The sequence below is a fragment of the Porites lutea genome, chromosome 6 (assembly GCF_958299795.1).
Source record: "Porites lutea chromosome 6, jaPorLute2.1, whole genome shotgun sequence".
NCBI lineage: Eukaryota > Metazoa > Cnidaria > Anthozoa > Scleractinia > Poritidae > Porites > Porites lutea.
In genome coordinates, this window is record NC_133206.1 from 7,853,056 (window position 1) to 7,863,818 (window position 10,763).

Genomic DNA, 10,763 nt, shown 5'->3' on the forward strand with positions numbered 1-10,763 from the left:
TAACGCAGAGGCCATGGGTTCGAATCCCGTTGAATCCCCTATTTTTCGGGCTTGCAATAGACTCATCTTCTTTTAGAATTATGAACTTATGAGTTTAAAATTATCACTTTTACCATTGATATCTTTAACAGATTTTGAAGGGCAGAATTATTCCAGTAATATCATGGGTAACAAATTACTCCTTAACTTGGCGCCAAATTTGTATGTGTAATAAAATGGTGACGAGTGAAATTTAGGGAATAATTTCACGCGCGTTTTGTCCAAATTCTTATAATTATTAGGATTTGGACAAAACGCAAGTGAAATTATTCCCTAATTTCACGAGTATACCATTTGATTACCTATTAATATCATGGGTGACGAATTACGTTAGCAATCTTGGATTTTTGACATGTTTATCCTGGATCGTATCGATCGAGAACTCCACTCTCTCGAACGTTTAGAGCTTAAATTTGACTCGAGTTTAGAATTTTTCTACAAAATGCCTGTTAGAATCCTTCTTGATATGGTCTTTGGTGAGTTCAGGTTTTCTAAAGTGCCTTTATATGCCCTGGCATCTTCATTCATGACATTTTAAAACTTCGTCGCCATCTTGACACTGAGACGTACGGAAGGTTGCCATGGCAATTTTGTAATTTCACAAGTGAAATTACAAATTATCGCTGAAATTTCGCGCCAAAATTAAGGAGTAATTCGTCACCTATGATATTACAGCGTCAATTTCAGTACAGTATCTCTCAAGGACGAGGTTGAGTATCACTAAATTGTAGTGATGGCAACGTTCGTTAGGTCTCAGTGCAAAGATGGCGTCAAGGAATTAAAATATTATGAATGAAGATGCCAGGGCTTTAAAAGGCGCTTTAGAAAACCCAAACACACGAAGGGGCACATTAAGAAGAATTCTATCACGAGGTATTTTGTCGAAAAATTTTGAAAATCGGCTGAACTTAGCAGTGCGTGGAGTTCTCGATCGATAAGATAAACATGTCAAAAATTACCCACGACTGTGAGCGTAATTAATCACCTATGATAATCGATCATAAGCCTGTTCCAGAAGTTCAGATACCATTCAATTTCACTTTCTTAGTATGAAGCATAAGGCACTAGCTGTCGGACTGACATGCTTGAAGCAAAATAATTAACAAGCACACAAAAAGAATTCATTATAAAAATATGCTATTTGCGCTTGAGCTGTATATACCTTCACTGTTTTACTTACCGGGTTTTGTGCGGCAGCAGCAGTGATTTGTGGGTAGCGAGCAACCAGGATCAAGAGAAGGACAACGTTTCCAGGTCGGCGGGCAGGGATCTCCTGTATATGTGCAAGTACCGTTTGGCCAGTCACACGGCTTCCCCTGGACCTCAACCTTTGAGACATCTTTGACTGAAAAATTGATTTCAAAAATTAAGCAAGCGTAAACACGAAGGGGAATTCTCCTCAAAAAGTGCCAAGTTTGGCCACTATGTTTTCACTTGGAAAAGGGAAAAGTAGAAGAACAGGGATGGATCCAGAAGTTTTCGTACGAGCCGTGTTCATCACTGAGGAACTATCATTTGAACTACCATTTTTACGGCGTTTAACATAAATTCTTCAACCTCGTCTCATGTTTTACTTCAACACCAATAAACCACAAAGTTTTTTTTGTGCAGAATACCAATTGTATTAGAAAGCCGCAGGTAATCTCGGCGGGAGGGGGGGGGGGGGGCGCCCCCTGCATTCCCCCACTAGATCAACCCCTGAAGAAGAAGAAGTAGGTTTGTCAGGCTTCCAAAATCTATTCAAAGACTAAAGAGATAACGGAAATGAAAGAACATTCTTGACTTTCTTCTCCCATGAAATTCTAGTAAGTATCTGTAAAACTTTCTCGAGACTGATTGAAGAGCGAAAATTGACTATAGCTATCATTGTCAAATTTGCTACTACCGTATAGAAGCAGTAGTACTTGTTCTCTAAACTAAAACTAATGGACTTTTGAGGTTTATAAAAACATATGCAACTTCGTTGCGGTTCTTGTGATGAAGATAATTGTTTTACGAAAAAAAGGAAATCGTAAAATATCTTAGGCAGCGTTCTAGGAGTTGTTAGCTGCTAGCCAGTGATTTCATTAACACAAATTAATCGGTAAGTACAGGGGCTGAATGTCACGGCTATCTCATTCATTTTGTTAAAATTGCCAATATAATTAATACCCTTCCTTGTGGGTTATGGAATTTAAAATAAAGAAAGAAAATACTTGCAAGCGACATTTTCGCAATTTCGTGTCCAACAAATATACTTCCCATACCAAACGTTGCAAACAACTAAAACGAACTTTGAAAAATTGTTAGGCTGATAAGATTTCAAAGATTATCACAATCTCAATCCGTTTTCAATGTTCACTTAAAGTTTGTCCATCCGTGCCTTCCTTTAAATTTGCTGCGTTTATTAATGCCTTATTTTAATGTTTTGATCCATCATTTTTATGTTTCACTCATTTGGTGAGTTCCTTGGTTAAATTCGTGACACAGCTCCTTTAATGCTTGCTAATCAACAACTTACCGGTTTCTTTATTGATGTGGCAGCAACAGTAGTTTGTGCCTAGTTTACACCCCTTATCTCTTTGGGAACAACGTTCCGTATTTGGTGGGCAGGGTTCTTTGTTGTAGCTGCAAACACCTGTAGGCCAGTCACACTTCAAAGGTGCATCTCCAACTGTGAAAGTTAAATAATGAAAGAAGATACTTTTCATCTGACGACACCTTGCGGAAAAGACGCTATTATAGCTTTATAAACTGAGCGATGTCTCTGACGCGCAGATTGGTTGACAGCTATCGTCGATTTGAGTACAGACCACAGAAATGACGTGATCGTGTGCGATTTTCCGAGAAAATGATTGGTATGTCACGGGACATGATTTGAAAATTAAAAAGACCGATTAAAAGCAAATGGAATCACTTTTCACTATAGCGGACAACCTCGATACATGACTTCGTCGTATAAATATGCCGCACCGGAGAAAGACGAAAACCCTAACCCTTTTTTCTCAAATTATTTTAAGGTTTAAACTCGAAGCTTTATATAGTGTAAAATAATAATAATAATTTACTTTTACCGGTTTCACTTGTAATAATAATAATACCAATAATAATAATAATAATAATAATAATAATAAATGGGAACAAATCATACCATAAGTACATGGAAACGAGACTAATTCGGACTTCTTTTGGAGCAAACCGCTTGAGTTCCTAATCATAATACGAAAAGATAACTGGTGATACTTGCTTTTAATTTCAGCTGAACGGATCACCAAAAAAAGTTGTGTAACTGGGTGAAAACTCAGTGTTTACTCTCAAACTCTTTCCTAACCATGTTTTTCCGTCTTTGCATTCCGTCCAAGCTTAAGTCGTTCCCCCCTCCCCCTATTTAAATATTACATAAATTCTTTTATTCTTCTTATTTACAACGGTCTATAATCATACGAGTGATTAAACAAATTACTAGGCTTTTCAAAAACACGCGAACTCTTGCAACAAACCTTGAAACACAGAAACACACAAAACCGATCGAAATCAATCAATCACCAACCACAAACCATGAGTTTTTGAACCCGTTGGAGGTCCTCCAAGGTCCTCTAAGATGATTGACGGCAGCGAAAAACGCAAACGTAGGTTGGCTTTTGAACTTTAGAACTCGTGTGTTTATGGCGGAAAAGTGTAGTAACATAGGAAGACCACCTAGGTAAGGAGGAGTCCGATTTGTTTAATCACGAGTATGACTGCACAGCGAATTGAACGATTCGAAGTTTTGTTACCAATTAATCATAACTAAAACAAAATTGTTGATAATTTTAACTTTTTCAACGCTAAAAAACACGATCTTCAAACAGTTTTTGTTAGACGCGATAAAACAAACAAACAAAAGGAAAAAAAAGAACCAATTCAATTTAGGCGATGGCGCGTTCTGTTAAATTTCTTAGGCATGACATCACAATGTCCATCAATGCTGAAATCTGAAATCACGGCTGCTGATAGCCAATCAGATTGCAATGTTTGAAAAATTTTGCTTTAATTAAGGGAGGAAATATATTTTTTGTGTGTGTCAGTAACTTACTTGGCCGTCTCTTGCGGCAACAGCAGTGATTTGTAGGAAGTTTACATCCACTGTCATACTGAGGGCAGCGTTCCCAGTCTGGTGGACAGGGATCGTATATATACGTACAAGTTCCACGTGGCCAGTCACACACGTTTGGCTGCGGCCTCGGCTTTACAGAGGCTTACAAAATAAAAAAAGACAAACAAATAATCTTGAAAAAACATAATATAAAAAGATATAAATAGATAAAGAATTAAATAACTATAATTAATTAATTCTGTAACATAAGTAAACGAGCAGGAGTTATTTAATACTGATTTTGGGCGCTCGTAAGCATGGTCTACGCCATTGTCGTTCTGTGTGTGTCTTGAATGTAGAGCCAACCTAATCATTTATGAACATAAAACTATGATTTGACTATTCAAGTCAAACTTAACTGCAACTGCTACATGACTCACATGAGGCGACACTTGGTAGATTTTAAATGATGGTCACTATCGAGATCTATAATGAATGATTGCTTCTAGAGAATTTGAGTTCAGTCCAGTAACTAGCAGGTGAAACTTAAGTAACAACAGGTGATAGAAATAAAAAGCTGTTGCAACACAGTTTTTGAAGCACTTGTGTTGATCTGATGATATATATCTTGTACATTGCTGCTCGTTGTCATGTCTTATTTTATAATTTGTAATCATTAGTTATTCCATATATTAAACTTTGAAAAATATCATTGCACTAAGTTGTCTTTAGATGGTATATCTAATATTACACAAGTCCCTTGCGGTCTCTCACCGCGTGTCTCCCTCGCGCGCGCCTGTTCTCTCTTTCGCCCACTACTTCCAAGCGCCTGCTACGCAGGCTATCAAACTTTGTCTGGCAATCACCTTCATTTTAAATGCAGTAAATCCCGGGAGTAAATGTGCAAAAGATGTGACCCCTTTGGAAAAACTTACGAATTCTCTTGCGGCAGCAGCAATGGTTGGTTTTTACGGGGCAGTCGTAATCGTACTGAGGGCAGCGTTCCCAGTTTGGTGGGCAGGGATCATAGATATACGTACAAGTACCACGGGGCCAGTCACACATTTTGTTAGCTGAAAAAAAAAAATTAATTAATTCAACCAAACCAAACCAAACCAAACAAATAAAGCGTAAACTAAACAACAAAGAATATTTTTTATCTAAATTGGAGGTTGAAAAATAAATGGAACACGACTTTCTGGGTGTCCGGGAGCAAATGAACATCTTAAAAGGTAGTCCTGGTTTTCCACACGGAACATTCCAAACGGAAATTCGTGTTCCATTCCCCCAAAGCCATTGATATGCCCCTTTTCCACGAAAAGTTGGAATAATTATATTATGTTAATTCTGTTTTTAATATTAGGATACAGTAATATTTGCGTGGCCTACATTCGAAGGGTGGGGCTTATATACGGAAGGGAATTTGCGTTTCAAAATCCATTGGTCTAGCTTCTAGTTGGAAGGAAATTTATGTCAGTAATTTGCAGCAAGTTTTTACTGAAACTCGCCTTGAAGACGTAAATCTTTCTAAAACTCAGCCATGCAAGTGCTTTGTCTATATAGACCGAGGAAATCCACTCCAAGACTGAAGAGTGAACTACGTAAACAATAATGTTTGACTGCAATCATTTGGCACACGTAATAGTTCTTTGGCAAAAGATCAAATCATTGTTACTGTATAGTTTTTGCTTGGTTTTATTTTGAATTTGAGGGCATTTTTCGAGCTCAAGCCCCCGGGGACTTGTATTTGGAGGGGCGATTTATCGGAGGGTTTTTTGCGTTACGAGTTTTGGGGGCTTATACTTTGAGAGGCCTATTACATAAATGGGGTAATACGTTTGCGTTGCGTTACACAAATTACTTAAATTACGTCATCTTACATCATGTGATTTGTGTTTGGAACTCGAACTCGATAGGAACTTGAACGCGACTAGGGAGCGAACATTGTAGGTTTGTACCTTCTAAATTAAAATCATTGAGTTTAATCTTGGAATTAACAATCTTTTCAGTTGAAACGGAAGAAAAAATTATGATGCTCGTTGTCGAAGGAGTGCTTGATACAAATATACGCAGAGAAAAATACCCACTCGTCACCCCACTCCTTAATCCCTAATCCGTTTCTTGAAATTTATAAATGCAAAGAATAATAGAGCTAGTGACGGGTAGAAAGATTAACCCCTTGAAGACGGATTGGGTCAATTTCGTTCCACATGGAACGCCGATGTAGATTATGCATTCCTGAACTTTTAAGCTTCCAGTTTAAGTGATAATTGGTAAGCAGCGAATTCAAGAAGGATAAATCTTTGCACAGATCGAAAACTCAAACCAATTTTGCCAACGTTACACACATTTTCGGATAAAACGTCTCCTTTTCTTAGAAAGCCAGCCAAAAGTCCAGAGGAAAGAAAGACGATTAAGAGAACAAAAAACTTGATATTTTTAAATTAAAAACGCAAAAGGAAAAAGAGTTAGAAAAAAAAAAAAAAAAAAAGACCAAAGATCGAAATAGATTGACAAAACAAAAAGCTTATATGCGCATGCGTCAAAAATGAAATGCAGCTTTTTTACACTCAAGTAGCAGCAAAATGTGCCCCTATTGCAGTTGTAAATCTCATTTTCAAGCCATTGCCATGGCTAAATAGCGGAAAACTGGTCCAACTAGGAGGATCCGGTAAAAAATACGGCGGTACAAGGGTTAAAAAAAGAAGTATGTCACCTGATCTAATTCTCGGAATCTGCGGAAGTAGCATGAGGTGGGTTTTCACATAATCAGAGTGACCAAATTAATATAAACATCTGAGAAATATTCGGTCCTTACCTTGAACATGATAGACTGCAATGCCCAGAACAGTTAGCAAGAAAAATATACGAATCTTCAGATCCATGGTCTAACTGCAAGAGGAATGTAATATTTTTATCACCCTTGACAGTTCTAAGAAATCGGGAAGGGGGTGGTAGGGGGTACTCCCTGCTCCAAGTGGACTATACGGGGGCTGCTCCGCACGATTGCGAACCATTTCTAAGGTAGAATTATAATTATTAAAAAAAAGGTTGGGATTTCGCGAGTTGTGGTAAGGAAATGGGCAAGGAAAACTGTCATCTAGGTAAAATAAAGGCCTTTAAAAGACCCAACCAACGACGGCTGGTCCATCTAAGTTTTAAACAGGTTACTCAAGAGAAAAGCGAGTTAAAGTTGCTTTTTTGTCAATAAAAGGTGTATCGTTTTGGTTATATTTGGTATATAAAGGGATATGGATTCAATTTTGACCTCTAGACGGAGCATCCGTTTACAAAATTTTTTTTAGTGCCCTTAGCTAGGTTTAGGTACCAACGCCCTATTTTTTCGAAAGCATGTTGGTCATCACGTCTGCTCTCAGAGAAATAGCTTTGCCGCAACGCCGTTACTGACTAAACTAAGGGTTGATTAATTTCTCCAAGGATATTAGAACGTAAGCTGAGCAGGTCGCTGTCTTGATCAAGGAAGTGACCCCTGGGAATTGGGTGCTATCTTCTGAAGACAGAAATCTGAAAAGTAACTACTGTAGGCGACTCTATCGCTTAAATGTTGAAGGCATTCCATGAAAAAAATAAAATGATAAAGAATCTATAGCAAAATATTTATCGCCTTATCCTACTCTTGGAGACTACTCTAGCCAGCTGTAGGTCGATCAACCTAAGAAGACCTGGGCTTAAAAGATAATAAAATTGTTTAGATGCAACACAACTTACTTCCAAATTCTCGTGCACAGCAGACAAGGAGAACTTGAGGGCGAGACTGGGGCTCGTAGATGGACACGACTTGCAGCAAGACGTTTCTATCCAACTGTTGGGTGCAAGGAGATACCGTTCACTCTTATAAGCGAGGCGTGACAGCGACGATGAGACCAGGCACGCTCTCCGTAGTCTCGTGATTGTTACCTAATACTTCTAAGAACTGCAGCTTTAAATAGTCATTTAGTGACCTTACCATTTCTGGGTTATTATTTTTCCCTTTTCAGGATATCATCTTTACTCTTGAACTGCGTCTTACAGTGGCTCAACATTAAAAAAGAGAAAAGTAAACTCAGGTTATCTTATTTGGACATTGATAATGTCAGGCACTATGTAACTTAACAGAAAATCGTATTTTATTCAATCATACTTCTGCACTGACCGGAAGTTGAATCCCCATTGTGGAAATCCTAAAATTAACTCCTGGTATCTTATCCTTCACTTCCTGTTTTTAGTGTCATGATAGTGAAAGTAATAGCTACCTTGTATCTCTAGCTGACCTAAGCTGAAATTCTTTTTCCGAGAAATACCATAACATATCTAAAAAGTGTGTTTTCACCATGACGTCATCAAATTCTAAAATCAAAATAGCGAGACCCTCTGAATTCTTATGTACACCAGGCTGCAGGTGACCGAAAAGCAAATCTTTGTTGAAGTTCCAGCCCCGTAGCGTCTTTCATTTTGAAAATACAGCATTTTGAATTTCCGAATTTTCACAGTGCGTGACAGTGGTAGCCTCGGCAGGGATGTCTGGTTAAAGAAAAGCTCTCTCCTTACGATTTTCAGCAGTTTATACATTTTAAGCAAAACAAAATGTGTTCATGTGCATGTTAATTAGCTTACAAGCAAAAAGGAAAGCATTTTTATCGCCACAGTGAAAATCTGATGTCTTTGTAAGCTTTTGTTGATTTTCGGCCGCCATATTTTTGTCCCATCATTGGTACACCAGCGTGGCGTCTCCATAAAATTGCCTGAGTGAAACTTTTCAGTAAGTAACTAAACATCGGTGCGCTGCACAGACCTGAGACTGGGATATGTTGTATATTTATGAGTCTTCTGTAACATTTCATTTTCTTGGCTTCTTTCTTTCAATGGTTTCGTTATTTTTTCATTGCGTGACAGTGAAAACACTCTTTATGTTTATTTTTTACCCCACCAAAAATTAAGGCGTGCCTCATCCATGAAGTTGTTGCCGTCGGTTCTTAGAAAACTGAGAGGATGTTGTCAAAATGTGTCCAAAAAAGGTTCCCGCAAAAATAATGATGAAAAAGGGGAAAATATTTCGCATTTTCACTGAGTGTAAGGGACCGTCTCGTAGGTTAATAAGTTGTGATAAGCCCCAAAGGTTTTCGCTACCACGCAACAGGTCAAGTGCGTGAACCTCAAAATCATCGGCTCAAGTTGAGAAAATTCTTCATGCAGCGACGAAGCCAATGTCCTTTAAATAGAACATTTCAGAAATTAAGGATCAGGCGTCTCGTTAATTAGCCTGTGTACAGCCACCCCTCTCCTCGATTTTGTTTGTGGGGAGAGGGTCGCTGTACAGTCATTTCTGACTGCCGGGTATTTAGAACGTTAATGAAAACGAACTTTGTCCTATAATCTTGATAAAACTATAGAAGTTCCATGACCGGGTCGGGTATTTTGAGGCGTTGGAGATAACGAAGAGAAGGGGCTGCAACCAAGGTGTAAACTAGGCCATTAATACAACCGAATGAAAAGATATCGCTAGGGAGAAGGAGAGGGGGCTATAATAGCGCTTCTATGTTCATTTTAAACCCCCTTTTTAATGTGTAGTTTACTGACATCCGCTAGCCTGTGTACGTTGTACACACGCCCCCTAATACGTAAATACAATGGCAACGTGCCAAATATGAATACCGAAAAATTTACTAGTGTCTCCCTTGTATAAGGAATCACGTACATGAGATTAAGTGACCTAAATCTCATATTTGCATTGTACTGTGTAAATATTGTCTTTGATCACGTCCTGTCAAAGGGAAAATGCCATTTTTTAACACTTGTTTTTAAAGTATAAAATGAATCCTTGGTTTATTACAAGCACCTTATATGTTTAGTGTCGGACTATACAATATTTTCAAGAAATACGCTTGAGCAAAGTTGAAAGAAAATAGTCGCTATTCTTTCATTCCTGGAAAAACTATTGTCCGTTTTTTCGTGGCAAAAGGATGACGTAAATGCGCTTGCGTATTTTCAGTTACCGTCATGATCAGAGGAACAATGAAGCTTTGGGATTTTATTATATATACACTCACAGAGAAAAAAAATAGTCACAAAAAAACTGGACTACTCTGCAACCGTGATATAACGATTTACAGAGGGAGCAGTAAAATTATATCGTTATATCGAGGAATCGTTATATCGAAAATCCCGATATAACGATATGGCCGTAAATTACCGAGGAAAATTTCGATATTTTGGGGTAAACCTAACATGTACTTTTTTAGTGCATACATTATCCTAATTAAAATTTGTAATGTAATGTAACGTTTCAGGCACCAAGCAATGTCCTTAAACACAGTAAATTCTGTGGTGTGAACCGTACAAGTGCAATAAAACTAAATTTACTACCGTTTTCAAAGACATCTTGAAAAACATGCAAATTCTGGAGTCAAAAGCCAACTATGTACTGACGATTGCGTTTTTTGCTGCCGTCAATCATCTTAACGGACCTCTACGGAAACTTTACCTTAACGGTTTCAAAAGGTCATAGTTTGTGATTTGTGAATTTAGATCCGTTTTGTTTGTTTCAGTATTTCAAGGATCGTTGTTTGTCAGCGTAATTATGATTGACGGCAGCGAAAAACGTAATTATGAATGCGGATTTTGAACTTTACAGTTTAGAGTTCGCATGTTTGTGAAAAGCACAGTAAAACAT

At 38.0% G+C, this 10,763-nt stretch overlaps 1 long non-coding RNA gene across 1 annotated transcript in view; it reads right to left on the reverse strand.

Annotated features, from left to right (window-relative positions):
• The window catches only part of LOC140940989 (uncharacterized), a 9,944-nt gene extending 1,961 nt beyond the window's left edge, over positions 1-7,983 (reverse strand). Inside the window, exons 1-5 of the long non-coding RNA XR_012166403.1 lie at positions 7,823-7,983; positions 6,912-6,985; positions 4,094-5,166; positions 2,540-2,692; positions 1,220-1,384 (exon numbers count right to left, since the gene is read on the reverse strand). This is a non-coding gene — a long non-coding RNA (uncharacterized lncRNA). The remainder of the gene's footprint in view (positions 1-1,219; positions 1,385-2,539; positions 2,693-4,093; positions 5,167-6,911; positions 6,986-7,822) is intronic.
• Between the last annotated feature and the right edge of the window lie 2,780 nt (positions 7,984-10,763).